Genomic DNA, 18,362 nt, shown 5'->3' with positions numbered 1-18,362 from the left:
TAACTGGAATAAAATCAATTCAAGCTTACAGTGTCTTTAAAAAGTATTTGTTTCAAGTGTTCTTGGGCTGTAAATAATACTCGCACATCTCATTACAATCAATATTTTTAGGTACTTGCAGGATGAAGAAGTAATAAGCAAAAATAGTAATTTACCAGCAGAGATCTTATGGTTGAAAAACAAATATTTGCTGCTTGTTTGTATACTCAGACCCAAGTGGTGACTCAAAGCTTTCACACATGAAGAAAATTGCCATAATGAAGGAACATCTCCTTCACCACTCCAGTCTATCCTTGTACCACTGCAAGTCACTACTGTATTAGGTTACTTAAAACTACAATTTGTTTAGGAATTATTGGTGACGCATAGAATCTGAAGTATATTATGCAAATGTAGACTAAGCCAGATTCTAAGGAAGAGTGAGAAAAGTGATCAAAATTCACAGATCAGAAAAAATGAATACAAATTTGTATCATAGTGTTTGGATTCCCTACTCAGAATTATCAGCCCTATAGTTGATATATGGGAACTGTACAACATCACCAACACACTACATAAAAGAAATCCATCAAAGCCTGTTACCTAAGCATAATGAAAGCCCGGTGGGGCAACAACCATTATTCTGAAAGATGTACAGAGTTCATTGACTGCAAGCAGTTTAAAAGTGCACCAGCTGACAATAATATAATTATCCGTAAGCAACAATGACCTGTATTTGAGGGTTGCAAGATAAAAAAGCATTACTCAAAATAAGCCAACAATTTAGTGTCAAAAACACTCAAATACTACCCATGCCCCAAAAACATTATTTTTACAATGCATTACGGTGATGGCAGCATTATTCTATGGGACATGTGACACAGTGAATGAAATTTTGGAAGGGAGCCTGTGTCAGATTACTAAAAAAATCATCTGGAGAACAGATTCAATAAGGTAATCAATCAAACACTGGAAAACTAATTCTAATAATAATAATAAAATAATAATAACAAAACTAATAATTTGCTATAAAACATAATGTTATATAGTAAATTATTGAACTTGGACAAATCTACCAAAATATCTACCACAAAAAAAACTCTTTTGACAAAACAATGCTAAATCAAGTATTAAATGGTGATTTTTTTCACAACAAAGACGTTATTTTACCCTGTCACACACGTGCGAATAGGAGGCAGCTAAAGGGCTTGAGTAATTGTAATACCACATCAGACCACGGGGCAGCAGGATGTGCCGACTGTCTTTCTCAGTTCCTTACAGACCATTCCTGGGAAATCCCACCAGGTTCTGGCACCTTGGATGACGTCACTTCCAGTTCCGGCCCCAATGACATCAATTCCTCTAGGGGCCTTTAAAGCCACCAGCTTACCTCCAGTTTGACAGTTCTGTTTTGGACTCTGTCTTGTGAACATCTCTGTTCAATTATTTAAAACTTTCACAGCCACGATACAATATATGGGTGGCTGCCCCAAACCTTTATGATGTCTGGAGTGAATTATTTGTTACAGCCCTAAAATACTTGCTTTGCTGAGATAACATGTTATTTAATAATTTCAGTTTCTGACTAGTTCCCTAAAATGAACTAACAAAAAATGAAAATTTCTTCTTAAAGTGGCAAGTTTATATTTTGAAATAGAAAGGAATTTGAACAAAATGTGTGGGTATCATTTGTTGCATTTGAAAAAACCTAAGTGAGTCCTTTGGGAAAACAAACACATGTACACATAAGTATAAAGTAGTTTACAGTAATCCCTCGCTATATCGCGCTTCGCCTTTCGTGGCTTCACTCCATCGCGGATTTTATATGTAAGCATATTTAAATATATATCGCGGATTTTTCGCTGCTTCGCGGGTTTCTGAGGACAATGGGTCTTTTAATTTCTGGTACATGCTTCCTCAGTTGGTTTGCCCAGTTGATTTCATACAAGGGACGCTATTGGCAGATGGCTGAGAAGCTACCCGGATTACTTTTCTTTCTCTCTCTCTTGCGCTGACTATCTGTGATCCTGACGTAGGGGGTATGAGCAGGGGGGCTGTTCGCACACCTAGACGATACGGACGCTCGTCTAAAAATGCTGAAAGATTATCTTCACGTTGCTACCTTCTGTGTGCAGCTTTTAAGTATGCTGCACGGTGCTTCACATACTTAAAAGCTCAAACGGCATGTATTGATTTTTTTATCTGACTCTATCTATCTCTCTCTCTCTCTCTCTGCTCCTGACGGAGGGGGTGTGAGCTGCCGCCTTCAACAGCTTTGTGCCGGGGTGCTTCGCATACTTACAAGCCAAACAGCCCTATTGAATTGTTTGCTCCTTTGAAGAGGAAGATATGTTTGCATTCTTTTAATTGTGAGACTGAACTGTCATCTCTGTCTTGTCATGGAGCACAGTTTAAACTTTTGAAAAAGAGACAAATGTTTGTTTGCAGTGTTTGAATAACGTTCCTGTCTTTCTACAACCTCCTGTGTTTCTGCGCAAATCTGTGACCCAAGCATGACAATATAAAAATAACCATATAAACATATGGTTTCTACTTTGCGGATTTTCTTATTTCGCGGGTGGCTCTGGAACGCAACCCCCGCAATGGAGGAGGGATTACTGTATACATTTTTAATTAATAATGAGGTATGTCTAATGTACTCTGAAATATGATGAAAGTTAATCTCTAAATTTACCTCAACAGGTTCAATTTCAAGATTATTGTCGGATGTATTAAATGCAGTGGAATTCCTACCTGCCTGTTTGATCTACATACAGAAAAACTCCAGTCTCTAGTGCAACAATCAGTAGGTTCTACTAGTTTAAACACAAACATTACCTTGAGACCTCTGTAGTCAAAGAGATGTAGTCAAAATACAACTTGAATATTTAAATACTGGATAGTTACTGAAATAAATATTGTCCTAAAATAGGATTTAAACACCATGATGAACTCTACTGATCTCCTCCCTCCATTCTATAAGGTAAGCCATATTATGTAAACTTCACCAACAGTCACTGCAACTTCATACAAGGAAGGAAAGGAAGATCTTAAACTATTAGCTATGTAAAGTGTCCTGTGCTTTCAAATTAACTTCCTATTATTTTTAGATATCTTCAAATGGATTTGATGTATCTTGATTCACAAAGGAAATTATATTTACATAATAAAATAATTTAACTCAAAATACATTTTACATATCCAGATTCATGTGAGATATCCAAAATTGTCTGGAAATGATTTCAGGATATCTCAAAATAAATTCAGATATCTTCACATTGATTTACTTCATTGAGGACTCAAATTTATTTTCTGAAATCTTAAAATTTGAGATTCTCATAATATGAAATACATTTCAATGAATATAATTTGAACATCTAAAACATTGTTAAATTATCTCAAATGCACTTTGAGATAACTTAAAACAACTTCCCATTTACTTGAAGACATTCAAAAATAATCCGTAAAATGAATTAGGAATAGGCAGTACACCAGTTAGAACTGTTTGTTATACCAGATTAAAATTCTTTGGCTACAGGTTTTACAAAAACCATTTACCAATGTGCTAAAAATTAATGGAAAACTTACAAATGCATTTAAAATTAAAATACAAAACATGCATTCAAAAGGAAATGGTAAATAAGAATGTAAGATAGAATGCAGCTGTGTATTCTGAGAAAATGAGAAAAAAATTTTTTAGTGGTTCAAGAGAAGTGCTGTTGAATATATTTGAGTAGCAAAGATCTTTCAACATATACAGTAAGAGAATACATGTATTACTTGTTGCTGGCCATAATAAATAACTTCCTCCAATTTAAGCAGTGCACATGAGTTTGCACTACTTGTCCACAATTGTCTTAATAGCAAAAATAACGTACATGATCACAAACACTGTAAATAACATTAGAAAAGGAAGAAGTAAAAGAGCAAGTTTAGAATTCACACTTCATGAGTAATTTTTACAATAACTTCAGTAGTTCTTCTGCACAACCGACTTCTCCATAAGGAATATCTAGATAGAGTCCACATCATCTGAAAATATTTTCCAAGACTGCAAACTGGTATGTATTTTGATTTAATCATTTTCGTTATTTTAGCTTTGGTTAAGTTAAATAATGATAATTCTAAAAATGAAACTGCAATTTGCTGAGCCATGGCACTCTTATCCCCACCCTACCCCTCACACACATGATACGAACATGACATTTATTCTGTATAAATTACCAACATCAGCAAAACAAACAAAAAATATCATTGCACAGGTCAAAACTTGACCTTTCTCAACAAAACAAAATATATTATTATCATATTTGAAAACCAGCTAACCATTAAAGAGGAAGATAACTTTATATAAAACAATATTGCGTTAGTCACTATTTCACAAAGCTTAAAAAAATAAAACAAAATTTTATAAGTATATGTAAGGTCAGGTCAGGTCAGGGAACATGCATTGGTACAGCACATTGCCGCATTCGCCACACAATGAAACAGATCAAGATTCTGGTTAGCAACCCCCCAGGCAGACACGCAGTCCAGTCTCACCCTCCAGAAATGACCCTCTATCTGCTGCAGCCATGTGTTATGTGGGCGTTCCCTTGACCTGGTCCAACCATTCGGGTCCTCAACAATGAGGATCCTACGAGTCGGATCACCCTTGGAGAATCGCACCACATTGCCGTAACTGACGCTCCCTCACAATGCAGGTAATGTGCCTCATTCGGGACTACATGAGCAAACGCTCATTAGACACAAGGTCAAACCAGCGGTACCCAAGGAGTCTCCGAAGAGACACAGTACCAAAGGAGTCCAGTTTTTGCCTCAGGTCTCTGGATAGCGTTCATGTCTCACAACCATATAGCAAGACAGGAGGCAACAGGACTCTAAAGACTTGGACCTTCGTCTTTTTGCATATATATCGGTAGCAACACACATCCCTTTCCAGCGACCTCATGACCTCCCATGCTCTCCCAATCCATCTGTTGACTTCATAGGAAGAGTCACCAGAGACATGAATGTCACTGCCGAGGTCGACACTCTCTCCACAGACAGAAACACTCCTGATGGCTGTGCCTGAGAGGTCATTAAAAGCCTGGATCTTGATTTTTATCCAGGACACTTGCAAGCCCCAACACTCCGACTCATCACTCAGTCTATTGAGAGCCCCAATCAAAGCCTCCATTGCCTCTGTGAAGATCACAGCATCATCAGCAAAGTCAAGATCAGTTAATCTTTCTTTGCCAAAAGATGCCCCACTGGACCTTACGACCTTGCCCAATACCCAGTCCATTGCAAGCACTGAACAGAGTAGGAGCAAATACACATCCCTGATGAACCCCAGAATCAACTGGGAAAAACGCAGAGGTTCTGCCTCCAATCTGCACAGCACTCACAGTACCAGTGTACAGGCTGATCATGATATCCAGCAACCTTGAAGTCTCAGGATGTCCCACAGGGAAACTCGATTAACGCTTTACGAAAATCGACAAAGCGTGCAAAGAAACTCAGCCGATCAGTGGCGTAACTCGGGGGGGGGGGGGGGGGGGGGGGGTGGCAAGGGGGAACATCTGTCCCCAGGCGCAGCATCCAGGGGGCGGCAAATTGATGTTATGAAATTTTAGAATGAAATGTTTTCCATTCTTAAATGCACTAAAAAGTAAATAAAAAACATACCCAACAGACAATAATTTATCCCCTCCACTACTCTAACATGCTTGACTCCCACCCAGAAACATTTTTGACGTTATTAAACAGGTCGCGCAACTGACATGAGGCATTAGTGTATCATTGTCTAAGTTGTTGCAAACGCCATTTCTGTGTGCCAAGTGATCTGTGTTTATGTGTTTGATATAAAATTAATTGGGCTGTGGTGAAGTATTCTACTAGATGTCTGCAAAAGTCTAGAAGTTTCCCCATCGTATTTTCGTACGAATAAATTGTAAGTAATGCAGTTTTTATAAATACAGTGGGTACGGAAAGTATTCAGACCCCCTTCAATTTTTCACTCTTTGTCATATTGCAGCCATTTGCTAAAATCATTTAAATTAATTTTTTCCCCTCATTAATGTACACACAGCACCCCATATTGACAGACAAAAAAAAGAATTTTTGAAATTGTTGCAGATTTATTAAAAAATAAAAACTGAAATATCACATGGTCCTAAGTATTCAGACCCTTTGCTCAGTATTTAGTAGAAGCACCATTTTGAGCTAATGCAGCCATGAGTCTTCTTGGGAAAGATGCAACAAGTTTTTCACACCTGGATTTGGGGATCCTCTGCCATTCCTCCTTGCAGATCCTTTCCAGTTCTGTCAGGTTGGATGGTAAACGTTGGTGGACAGCCATTTTTAGGTCTCTCCAGAGATGCTCAATTGGGTTTAAGTCAGGGCTCTGGCTGGGCCATTCAAGAACAGTCACAGAGTTGTTGTGAAGCCACTCCTTCGTTATTTTAGCTGTGTGCTTAGGGTCATTGTCTTGTTGGAAGGTAAACCTTCGGCCCAGTCTGAGGTCCTTAGCACTCTGGAGAAGGTTTTTGTCCAGGATATCCCTGTACTTGGCCGCATTCATCTTTCCCTCGATTGCAACCAGTCGTCCTGTCCCTGCAGCTGAAAAACACCCCCACAGCATGATGCTGCCACCGCCATGCTTCACTGTGGGGACTGTATTGGACAAGTGATGAGCAGTGCCTGGTTGTCTCCACACATACCTCAGTGCAAGACACATGACAGCCCGCATGGAGTTTGCTAAAAGACACCTGAAGGACTCTGAGATGGTGAGAAATAAGATTCTCTGGTCTGATGAGACCAAGATAGAACTTTTTGGCCTTAATTCTAAGCAGTATGTGTGGAGACAACCAGGCACTGCTCATCACTTGTCCAATACTGTCCCCACAGTGAAGCATGGCGGTGGCAGTATCATTTATCATAAAAAGATAAATTTGATTTGAGTCTGTAATACCAGGTGTAAATTTTGGCTACTTGTAAAAGTTAGCACTTGTTTTTTTTATTATTCAGTTTTATTCTCTCAGTGACGTTCACGTGATACAACAAACTTGCCTCTCCCTCTCTGAGTTGATGGAATTTATCTCCATTCTTTTCACAAGAGCAGAGCTGTGGCTGATGCCTGCTCACAACAATTTGTTGTACTGGCGATCAAAGATACGTCAGACTGGACAAAGGCAGGAGCATAGGAACAGACAGCTTCTTCACAGCGCTTTTGCTGGCTAATAGACTGCTCCGCACCACAACGCAACTCTGCTTGGCACCGTAAGTAAAATGGGACTTCCACCTGCAGCTAAAGTCACTTCATTACACGAGCAATTCGACACGTTAGTGTTTCGATCTGACCGCACCGTGCTAACGATGTATTTTGGTGCAGCAGTCTATTAGCTGGCAAAAACGCTGTGAAGAAACTGACTGTTGCTATTGTCTTGCCTTTGCCAAGTCTGATAGTGGTAACGGAACATTGTATCTTTGATTGCCAGTACAACAAATAGTTCTAAACAGGCATCAGCCACAGTGCTGCTCTTGTAAAAAGAATGGCGATAACTCAGAGAGGGAGACGCAAGTTCGTTGTACCACGTGAATGTCACTGACAGAATAAAACTGAATAATAAAAAAACAAGTGCTAACTTTTACAAGAAGCCAAAATTTACAACAGGTGTTACAGACTCAAATCAAATGTATGTTTTTATAAATGTCGATTGACATTTGAGATTGAGTTTGTAACTTATTGACAGCCACATGTAAATCGAATGCTTTTCTTTCTTTGGTTATATTCTTGAATAAAAGCGCACGTTTATTTGATATTTGGACTAAAGTCCTCACACATTATACACTTCACGCCATCCATATTACTAAACGAGAATGGTAAACCGGATGGACGCAGGAACATGGGCCGTGGACGCAGGCACATGGGCCGTGGACGCAAAAGACGTACTGCGCAGGCGCCCCACAAAACCCCCCTCCAAGCAACGGAAACCGGATGGAAAGCAACGTAAAATAAGAAATGAGGCGCCGCACCCATAGCACACAGAAAAAAGGAGTCAGACGCCGGCGCGGCACACAGCGCTGCACGAAGCCCATGGCACACGAAACGGGACACACACAAAGAAGAGGATTGAGACCCACGACACACAAAGCCCCCCTCCAGTAACTGAAATAAGAAATGAGGCGACGCGCCCCTAGAACACCAAAAAGAAAGGAGTCAGACGCAAGCGCCACATAGCACACGAAACGGTACACACACAAAAAAGAGGATTCAGACCCACGACACACAAACACCGCCTCCACTAACAGAGATAAAAAGTGAGGCAAACGCGCCCCTAGCACACAAAAAAAAAGAAGTCAGACGCGAGCGCCACACACAGCCCATTGGACACGAAACGGGACAGACTACGGACATAGCACACGAAACGTACACAAAAAGGAGGATTCAGACCCACGACCACACTAACATAAGTAAGAAATGAAACACAAAGCCCCATTACTGAACGAACCGTCCGTATTAAACATACGTCATCTGAACATGTTCAAACTATGCAGCATAGGTCGATCTCATTACACTGATGCACTATTAACCGTTCAACCGCAGAAAAGGCTCCATATTAACAGTGAGTGCGATCCTCCTTATTACTTATCCATATTTCTAACGCTGAAGAACAAACAAGTCATGAATTCACGATCACGGGTACAAAACACATGAACCCGCATGAAAAAAAACAATAAACGTCGGCGCCTACAACGCGCTTCTGAAACCCCGGAAGAAAAAATGTCTCGGCTCCAAAAGCGCAAAGCTCAACTAACACAGTTACAGAAACGAGCCCAGATGGACAGACACAATGAACGTAGACGCATGCAGCGCGCGTCTCAAAGTGCTGCATCGAAACAGGCAGGGGTTCAAAACGAAACTCCTCGAGTCTCAGAGATGCAAAAACGGCAGCAAAGGGACAAAATAAATAAACGCAGATGTCTACAACGCGCATCTGAAATGCCGGAAAACAGGCAGGCAAGGCTCCAAAAAGACAAAGCTCGACTGACCGACATACAAAAACGGGAAAGGCTCAATACAAACAATGAACGCCGTAAACTGCAACGGGCTTCTCACACAGCACAGGCAAATCGATTACAGCTCCAGAATAGCACGTCCCAAATACTGCACATACAACGACGCACCTCTCAAACGGCACAAGCAAAAGATACACGTCAAGGACATCAACGACAGACACCTGCTAAACGATTGCGCCAGTTAGCTGACAACGCGTTCAATAATGAGTCCACTATTCATGAAAATTCATTGGGATTAATGAATGTCATTTGCAATCATTGTCATTCACTTAACTTCCCTGAAGAAACAACTGGCAATACAAGTAATGAATTTACACGTTGTTGTCAAAAGGGTCAAATAACACTGCCTCCTTTACAGTCATATCCTGCATATCTACAGAAGGATACGGCTCGAGTAACGGGACCACAAACACGAACCCGCATGAAAAAAAACAATACACGTCGGCACCTACAACGCGCTTCTGAAACCGCGGAAGAAAAAATGTCTCGGCTCCAAAAACACATGTCACTCCTTATTCAAAATACCAGTCCCAATCACAGAAACATCGGTATCCACTATGAAAATGAACAGTAACAATGCACGCGACATCTGTCTTGCCACACTATTAATTATAGATGAATGTACAATCCCATCCACTCACTTACTCAACACCATTGATAAACTTCTACAAACGTTGATGAATAATAATATTCCCTTTGGAGGAAAGGTACTTTTATTAGGAGGAGATTTTAGACAGTGCTTAACTATTGCTCCACATGCAATGCGCTCAGCTATTGTTCAGTCCACCTTAAAATACGCGGACAATTGGCATTGCGTTGATGAATAATAATATTCCCTTTGGAGGAAAGGTACTTTTATTAGGAGGAGATTTTAGACGGTGCTTAGCTATTGCTCCACATGCCATGCGCTCAGCTATTGTTCAGTCCACCTTAAAATACGCGGACGACGTCATACATAAACAACAAGAGACCGGACTACAATACATATACAGGCGCGAGACCTGATTGGTGATAATACGAAGAAACGAACAGTCCGCATATCAACAGTGAGTGCGATCCTCCTTATTACTTATCCATATTCCTAACGATAAAGATCAAGCAAGTCATGAATTCATGATCACGGGTACAGAACGAGACGGGTCGAGGATCGGGACCACAAACACGAACCCACATCAAAAAAAACAATAAACGTCGGCGCCTACAACGCGCTTCTAAAACCGCGGAACAAAAAATGTTACGCGGACAATTGGCATTGCTTTCAAAAGATACACTTGGTACAAAACATGCGATGTCCAGATCCCGAATATAACAATTGGTTATTACAACTGGGAGATGGTACACTCACCAATACAGATAGACTTCACCCAGATATTATTACAATTCCTCAACCCTTTATCTGCGATGATTAGTTACGGAGATATTTGGAACAGCAATCTCATTAGACCAACCCCTGGTGTTGGGAAATTACAAAGAGCGTGATGTATGAATGAGATATAGCATAGTGTGAAGGTGTAGATGACGCAGATAGGAAGCAAACAATAAAGTGTTTGGCACAGTGTAAAGGTTTATTGGAAAATTTCTTTGTAAACAACATTAGTAGTAAAGATGGTGTCTTGTCCTTGAATGAGTTTTCCTTGGCATGGAGCATTTATGACCTTAACTTTAACGTTAGATGAACGTCGAAGTTGTGAGAAGGCCACATAAAGTTGTCCATGTACAAAAACGGGCTCAGATAGGTAGATGCCAACCTTGTGCATGGTTTGTCCTTGTGATTTGTTGATGGTCATGGCAAAGGCAGGTTTAATGGGGAATTGTTTCCGTTTAAGTGTAAAAGGTAATTCCAGGTCAGAACTTGTAAGGTCAATTTTAGGAATTAGAACAGTATTGTTAGCATGTGGGGCGGCACGGTGGCGCAGTGGGTAGCGCTGCTGCCTCGCAGTTGGGTGATCTGGGGACCTGGGTTCGCTTCCCGGGCCCTCCCTGCGTGGAGTTTGCATGTTCTCCCCGTGTCTGCGTGGGTTTCCTCCGGGCGCTCCGGTTTCCTCCCACAGTCCAAAGACATGCAGGTTAGGTGGATTGGCGATTCTAAATTGGCCCTAGTGTGTGCTTGGTGTGTGGGTGTGTTTGTGTGTGTCCTGCGGTGGGTTGGCACCCTGCCCAGGATTGGTTCCTGCCTTGTGCCCTGTGTTGGCTGGGATTGGCTCCAGCGGACCCCCGTGACCCTGTGTTCGGATTCAGCGGGTTGGAAAATGGATGGATGGATGTTAGCATGTGATCCTGTAAGAACTGTTGCTTGAATAACATTGTGTGTTATGGTGTAGACGACTAAACGTGTACCATTGCATAAACCCTGTTTAGTGTTAAGGTTTCTTAATAGCACGATTATTGTTCCGTTTTTAAGGCTAAGACTGTGTTGTGGTAATCCGGCTGGGTTAATAGTGTTCAAATATGCTAAGGGGAAATTAAGATGGTCATTGTCGTCATCAGAGTCAACTTTGTGAGAGTTTAGAAAGAGGTGTGACTCTCCAAGAAGTAATGAAATGACCTGGTTATTAATGTGATCAACAGTAATATTTTTTGGACATAATATACTTTGTTGTGTTAAAAGGGGCATTTGGTCTAATGAGACCGCTGTTCCAAATATCTCCGTAAGTAAGTCGTCGCAGATGAAGGGTTGAGGAATTGTAATAATATCTGGGTGAAGTCCATCTGTATTGGTGAGTGTACAATGTTCTAGTTGTAATAACCAATTGTTATATTCAGGATCTGGAAATCGCATGTTTTGTACCAAATGTATCTTTAGAAAGCAATGCCAATTGTTCGCGTAACATTTTTTGTTCCGCGGTTTTAGAATCGCGCCGAGGTGAATTTTTTTTTTTTGATGCGGGTTCGTGTTTGTGGTCCCGTTACTCGAGCCCTCTAGTTTTGTATCCATGATAGTGAATTGATGACTTGTTTGATCTTTATCGTTAGGAATATGGATAAGTAATAAGTAGGAGCGAACTCACTGTTAATATGCGGACAGTTCGTTTCTTCGTATTATCACCAATCAGGTCTCGCGCCTGTATATGTATTGTAGTTCGGTCTCGTGTTGTTTATATGACGTCGTCGCGTATTTTAAGGTGGACTGAATAATAGCTGAGCGCATGGCATGTGGAGCAATAGGTAAGCACTGTCTAAAATCTACTCCTAATAAAAGTACCTTTCCTCCAAAGGGAATATTATTATTCATCAACGCAATGCCAATTGTCCGCGTATTTTAAGGTGGACTGAACAATAGCTGAGCGCATTGTAAGTGGAGCAATAGTTAAGCACTGTCTGAAATCTCCTCCTAATAAAAGTACCTTTCCCGCAAAGGGAATATTATTATTCATCAATGTTTGTAGAAGTTTATCAATGGTGTTGTGTAAGTGACTGGATGGCATTGTACATTCATCTATAATTAATAGTGTGGCAAGACGGATGTCACGTGCATTGTTACTGTGCATTGTCATAGTGGATACCGATGTTTCTGTGATTGGGACCGGTATTTGGAATAAGGAGTGACATGTGTTTTTGGAGCCGAGACATTTTTTCTTCCGCGGTTTCAGAAGCGCTTTGTAGGTGCCGACGTGATTTGTGCATATTTGCGTTCTTGATTTGTTTCAGGGTGCACTGTTCCAATGCGATGTAATATTTGTCCACATACGCGAAAGCAGTATGGGTCATTGCCTTTTGGTGACCTGATATTTACTCCGGTAGATGCAAAATCAAATGAACTATTGTAGGATGTAATGCAGTTCATAAAGTTTTTACTTTCAGGTACTTCGTTAGTTAGAAGCTTCTGTAGATATGCAGGATATTAATGTAAAGGAGGCAGTGTAATTTGACTTTTTTGACAACAACGTGTAAATTCATTACTTGTATTGCCATTTGTTTCTTCAGGGAAGTTAAGTGAATGACAATGATTGCAAATGACATTCATTAATCCCAATGAATTTTCATGAAAAGTGGACTCATTATTGAACGCGCTGTCAGCTAACTGGCGCAATCGTTAGTATGGTCGTGGGTCTGAATTGTCCTTTTTGTGTACGTTTCGCGTGCCATGTCCGTAGTCTGTCCCGTTTCGTGTCCAATGGGCTTTGTGTGGCGCTCGCGGCTTGTTTTTTTTTGTGTGCTGGGGGCTTGTTGCCTGAGTTTTTATTTCTGTTAGTGGAGGGGGTGTTTGTGTGTCGTGGGGCTGAATCGTCATGGGGCTGAATCGTCCTTTTTGTGTGCGAACCGTTTCGTGTGTTATGTGTGACTGGGTGTGACTCCTTTGTTTTTGGTGTCCTAGGGGCGCGTGGCCTCATTTCTTATTTCAGTTACTGGAGGGGGGCTTTGGGTGTCGTGGGTCTCAATCCTCTTCTTTGTGTGTGTCCCGTTTCGTGTGCAATGGCTTCGTGCATTTACGTTGCATTCCATCCGGCCGGTTTCCGTTGCTTGGGGTTGGGGGGGGGGGGGAGGTTGTGGGGCGCCTGCGCAGTACGTCTTTTGTGGCCACGGCCCATGGCCGGATGTCCCTGCGTCCATCCGGTTTAGCATTCTCAGTTAGTAATATGGATACCCCTTTTAACACAACGGACTATATTATGTCCAAAAAATATTAATGTTGATCACATTAATAACCAGGTCATTTCATTACTTCCTGGAGAGGCACGGCTCTTTCTAAGCTCTGACAAAGTTGACTCTGATGACGACAATGACCATCTTAATTTCCCCTTAGAATATTTGAACACTATTAACCCAGCCGGATTACCACAACACAATCTTAGCCTTAAAAACGGAACAATAATCATGCTATTAAGAAACCTTAACACTAAACAGGGTTTATGGTACACGTTTAGTCGTCAACACCATGACACACAATGTTATTCAAGCAACAGTTCTTACAGGATCACATGCTAACAATACTGTTCTAATTCCTAGAATTGACCTTACAAGTTCTGACCTGGAATTACCTTTTACACTTAAACGGCGACAGTTCCCATTAAACCTGCCTTTGCCATGACCATCAACAAATCACAAGGACAAACCATGGACAAGGTTGGCATCTACCTCTCTGAGCCCGTTTTTGGACATGGACAACTTTATGTGGCCTTCTCACGAGTTCGACGTTCATCTGACGTTAAAGTTAAGGTCATAAATGCTCCATGCCAAGGAAAACTCATTCAAGGACAAGACACCATCTTTACTACTAATGTTGTGTACAAAGAAATTTTCCAATAAACCTTTACACTGTGCCAAACACTTTATTGTTTGCTTCCTATATGCGTCATCTACACCTTCACACTATGCTATATCTCATTCATACATCACGCTCTTTGTAATTTCCCAACACCAGGGGTTGGCGAGCGAAGCGAGCAGGGGGCGGAGCCCCCTAGTTATTAGTATAACATGGAAAAAGATTCTGCTTTAGGTATGTGTTCAGCATTTCCTTTCATCTTACACTTACCCAGGTCTTTGTAGACACGGAACACACATGAAATGCATGTGTTCCAAATAACGATATACTGTATTATTTCCCCTATACAACTCCAGATCTCATACGCAGATAAGGAGCCTTGGGCTTGAGCTGGGAGAACTTTTTGCCCGAGCTGAGCTTCGTGAATGCGGGTATGGGACAGCAGGCTGTTTGCTGCTTGTGCTGATCGACAAATTTGCAAAACAAAAGACACCAGTGGAAAGGTACCATGGAATTTAAAGGCCCAGGATTACTACTTTTTTCGTAGGTCTCAGGGATTCTAGTGTTAATACTCATTTCACATGTTGGATTGAAATGGCTAAAAGAACAAACAGAAATCGGCAAAATCAGAAGAATACTAGCAAAATACCCGCGCTTCGCAGCGGAGAAGTAGCATGTTAAAGAGGTTATGTAAACATATATATACATATACATATATACATATATATACATATCTACATATACATACATACATATACACATCCACATATACATATATATATATATATATATACAAATTTATATATGTACATATATATACATATAAATATATACATATCTACATATATATACACATATATATATATACATATGCACACATTATATATATATATATATTATATATAAATATAGACATACATATATACATACATACATTCACATATATATATACAGTAATCCCTCGCTATATCGCGCTTCGCCTTTCGTGGCTTCACTCCATCGCGGATTTTATATGTAAGCATATTTAAATATATATCGCGGATTTTTCGCTGCTTCGCGGGTTTCTGAGGACAATGGGTCTTTTAATTTCTGGTACATGCTTCCTCAGTTGGTTTGCCCAGTTGATTTCATACAAGGGACGCTATTGGCAGATGGCTGGGAAGCTACCCAACTTACTTTTCTTTCTCTCTCTCTTGCGCTGACTATCTGTGATCCTGACGTAGGGGGTGTGAGCAGGGGGGCTGTTCGCACACCTAGACGATACGGACGCTCATCTAAAAATGCTGAAAGATTATCTTCACGTTGCTACCTTCTGTGTGCAGCTTTTAAGTATGCTGCACGGTGCTTCACATACTTAAAAGCTCAAAGGGCACGTATTGATTTTTTTATCTGTCTCTCTCTCTCTCCAACTCTCTCTGCTCCTGATGGAGGGGGTGTGAGCTGCCGCCTTCAACAGCTTTGTGCCGCGGTGCTTCGCATACTTACAAGCCAAACAGCCCTATTGATTTGTTTGCTCCTTTGAAGAGGAAGATATGTTTGCATTCTTTTAATTGTGAGACTGAACTGTCATCTCTGTCTTGTCATGGGGCACAGTTTAAACTTTTGAAAAAGAGACAAATGTTTGTTTGCAGTGTTTGAATAACGTTCCTGTCTCTCTACAACCTCCTGTGTTTCTGCGCAAATCTGTGACCCAAGCATGACAATATAAAAATAACCATATAAACATATGGTTTCTACTTCGCGGATTTTCTTATTTAGCGGGTGGCTCTGGAACGCAACCCCCGCGATGGAGGAGGGATTACTGTATATATATATACATATCAACTTATATATATATCTACTTATATATATATATCTACTTATATATATATATATATATATATATATATATATATATATATAGCAAAATACCCGGGCTTCGCAGCGGAGAAGTAGTGTGTTAAAGAGATTATGAAAAAGAAAAGGAAACATTTTAAAAATAACGTAACATGATTGTCAATGTAATTGTGTTGTCATTGTTATGAGTGTTGCTGTCATATATATATCCATCCATCCATCCATTGTCTCCCGCTTATCCGAGGTCGGGTCGCGGGGGCAGCAGCTTGAGCAGAGATGCCCAGACTTCCCTCTCCCCGGCCACTTCTTCTAGCTCTTCCGGGAGAATCCCAAGGCGTTCCCAGGCCAGTCGAGAGACATAGTCCCTCCAGCGTGTCCTGGGTCTTCCCCGGGGCCTCCTCCCGGTTGGACATGCCCGGAACACCTCACCAGGGAGGCGTCCAGGAGGCATCCTGATCAGATGCCCGAGCCACCTCATCTGACTCCTCTCGATGCGGAGGAGCAGCGGCTCTACTCTGAGCCCCTCCCGGATGACTGAGCTTCTCACCCTATCTTTAAGGGAAAGCCCAGACACCCTGCGGAGGAAACTCATTTCAGCCGCTTGTATTCGCGATCTCGTTCTTTCGGTCACTACCCATAGCTCATGACCATAGGTGAGGGTAGGAACATAGATCGACTGGTAAATTGAGAGCTTCGCCTTGCGGCTCAGCTCCTTTTTCACCACGACAGACCGATGCAATGCCCGCATTACTGCGGATGCCGCACCGATCCGCCTGTCGATCTCACGCTCCATTCTTCCCTCACTCATGAACAAGACCCCGAGATACTTGAACTCCTCCACTTGGGGCAGGATCTCGCTACCAACCCTGAGAGGGCACTCCACCCTTTTCCGGCTGAGGACCATGGTCTCGGATTTGGAGGTGCTGATTCTCATCCCAGCCGCTTCACACTCGGCTGCGAACCGATCCAGAGAGAGCTGAAGATCACGGCCTGATGAAGCAAACAGGACAACATCATCTGCAAAAAGCAGTGACCCAATCCTGAGCCCACCAAACTGGACCCTCTCAACACCCTGGCTGCGCCTAGAAATTCTGTCCATAAAAGATATGAACAGAATCGGTGACAAAGGGCAGCCCTGGCGGAGTCCAACTCTCACTGGAAACGGGTTCGACTTACTGCCGGCAATGCGGACCAAGCTCTGGCACCGATCGTACAGGGACTGAACAGCCCTTATCAGGGGGGCCGGTACCCCATACTCTCGGAGTACCCCCCACAGGATTCCCCGAGGGACACGGTCGAATGCCTTTTCTAAGTCCACAAAACACATGTAGACTGGTTGGGCAAACTCCCATGCACCCTCCAGGACCCTGCTAAGGGTATAGAGCTGGTCCACTGTTCCGCGACCAGGACGAAAACCACACTGTTCCTCCTGAATCCGAGGCTCGACTATCCGACGGACCCTCCTCTCCAGGACCCCTGAGTAGACTTTTCCAGGGAGGCTGAGGAGTGTGATCCCTCTGTAGTTGGAACACACCCTCCGGTCCCCCTTCTTAAAGAGGGGGACCACCACCCCGGTCTGCCAATCCAGAGGCACTGTCCCTGATGTCCATGCGATGTTGCAGAGGCGTGTCAGCCAAGACAGTCCTACAACATCCAGAGCCTTGAGGAACTCCGGGCGTATCTCATCCACCCCCGGGGCCCTACCACCAAGGAGTTTTTTGACCACCTCGGTGACCTCAGTCCCAGAGATGGGGGAGACCACCTCTGAGTCCCCAGGCTCTGCTTCCTCATTGGAAGGCATGTTAATGGGATTGAGGAGGTCTTCGAAGTATTCCCCCCACCGACCCACAACATCCCGAGTCGAGGTCAGCAGCGCACCATCCCCACCATATACAGTGTTGACACTGCACTGCTTCCCCTTCCTGAGACGCCGGATGGTGGACCAGAATCTCCTCGAAGCCGTCCGAAAGTCATTCTCCATGGCCTCCCCAAACTCCTCCCACGCCCGAGTTTTTGCCTCAGCAACCACCAAAGCCGCATTCCGCTTGGCCTGCCGGTACCTATCAGCTGCCTCCGGGGTCCCACAGGACAAAAGGGTCCTGTAGGACTCCTTCTTCAGCTTGACGGCATCCTTCACCGCCGGTGTCCACCAGCGGGTTCGGGGATTGCCGCCACGACAGGCACCGACCACCTTACGGCCACAGCTCCGGTCAGCTGCCTCAACAATAGAGGCACGGAACATGGCCCATTCGGACTCAATGTCCCCCACCTCCCTCGGGAT

At 42.6% G+C, this 18,362-nt stretch overlaps 1 protein-coding gene across 3 annotated transcripts in view; it reads right to left on the bottom strand.

The window, feature by feature from the left end:
- The window catches only part of LOC114664944 (uncharacterized), a 98,785-nt gene that overhangs the window by 35,080 nt on the left and 45,343 nt on the right, over nucleotides 1–18,362 (bottom strand). The window lies entirely within an intron of this gene.

The sequence above is a fragment of the Erpetoichthys calabaricus genome, chromosome 14, assembly GCF_900747795.2.
Source record: "Erpetoichthys calabaricus chromosome 14, fErpCal1.3, whole genome shotgun sequence".
Classification (NCBI taxonomy): Eukaryota; Metazoa; Chordata; class Cladistia; order Polypteriformes; family Polypteridae; genus Erpetoichthys; species Erpetoichthys calabaricus.
The sequence above is the reverse complement of the archived record's forward strand: the minus strand, read 5'-3'. Positions and strand labels throughout refer to the sequence as shown.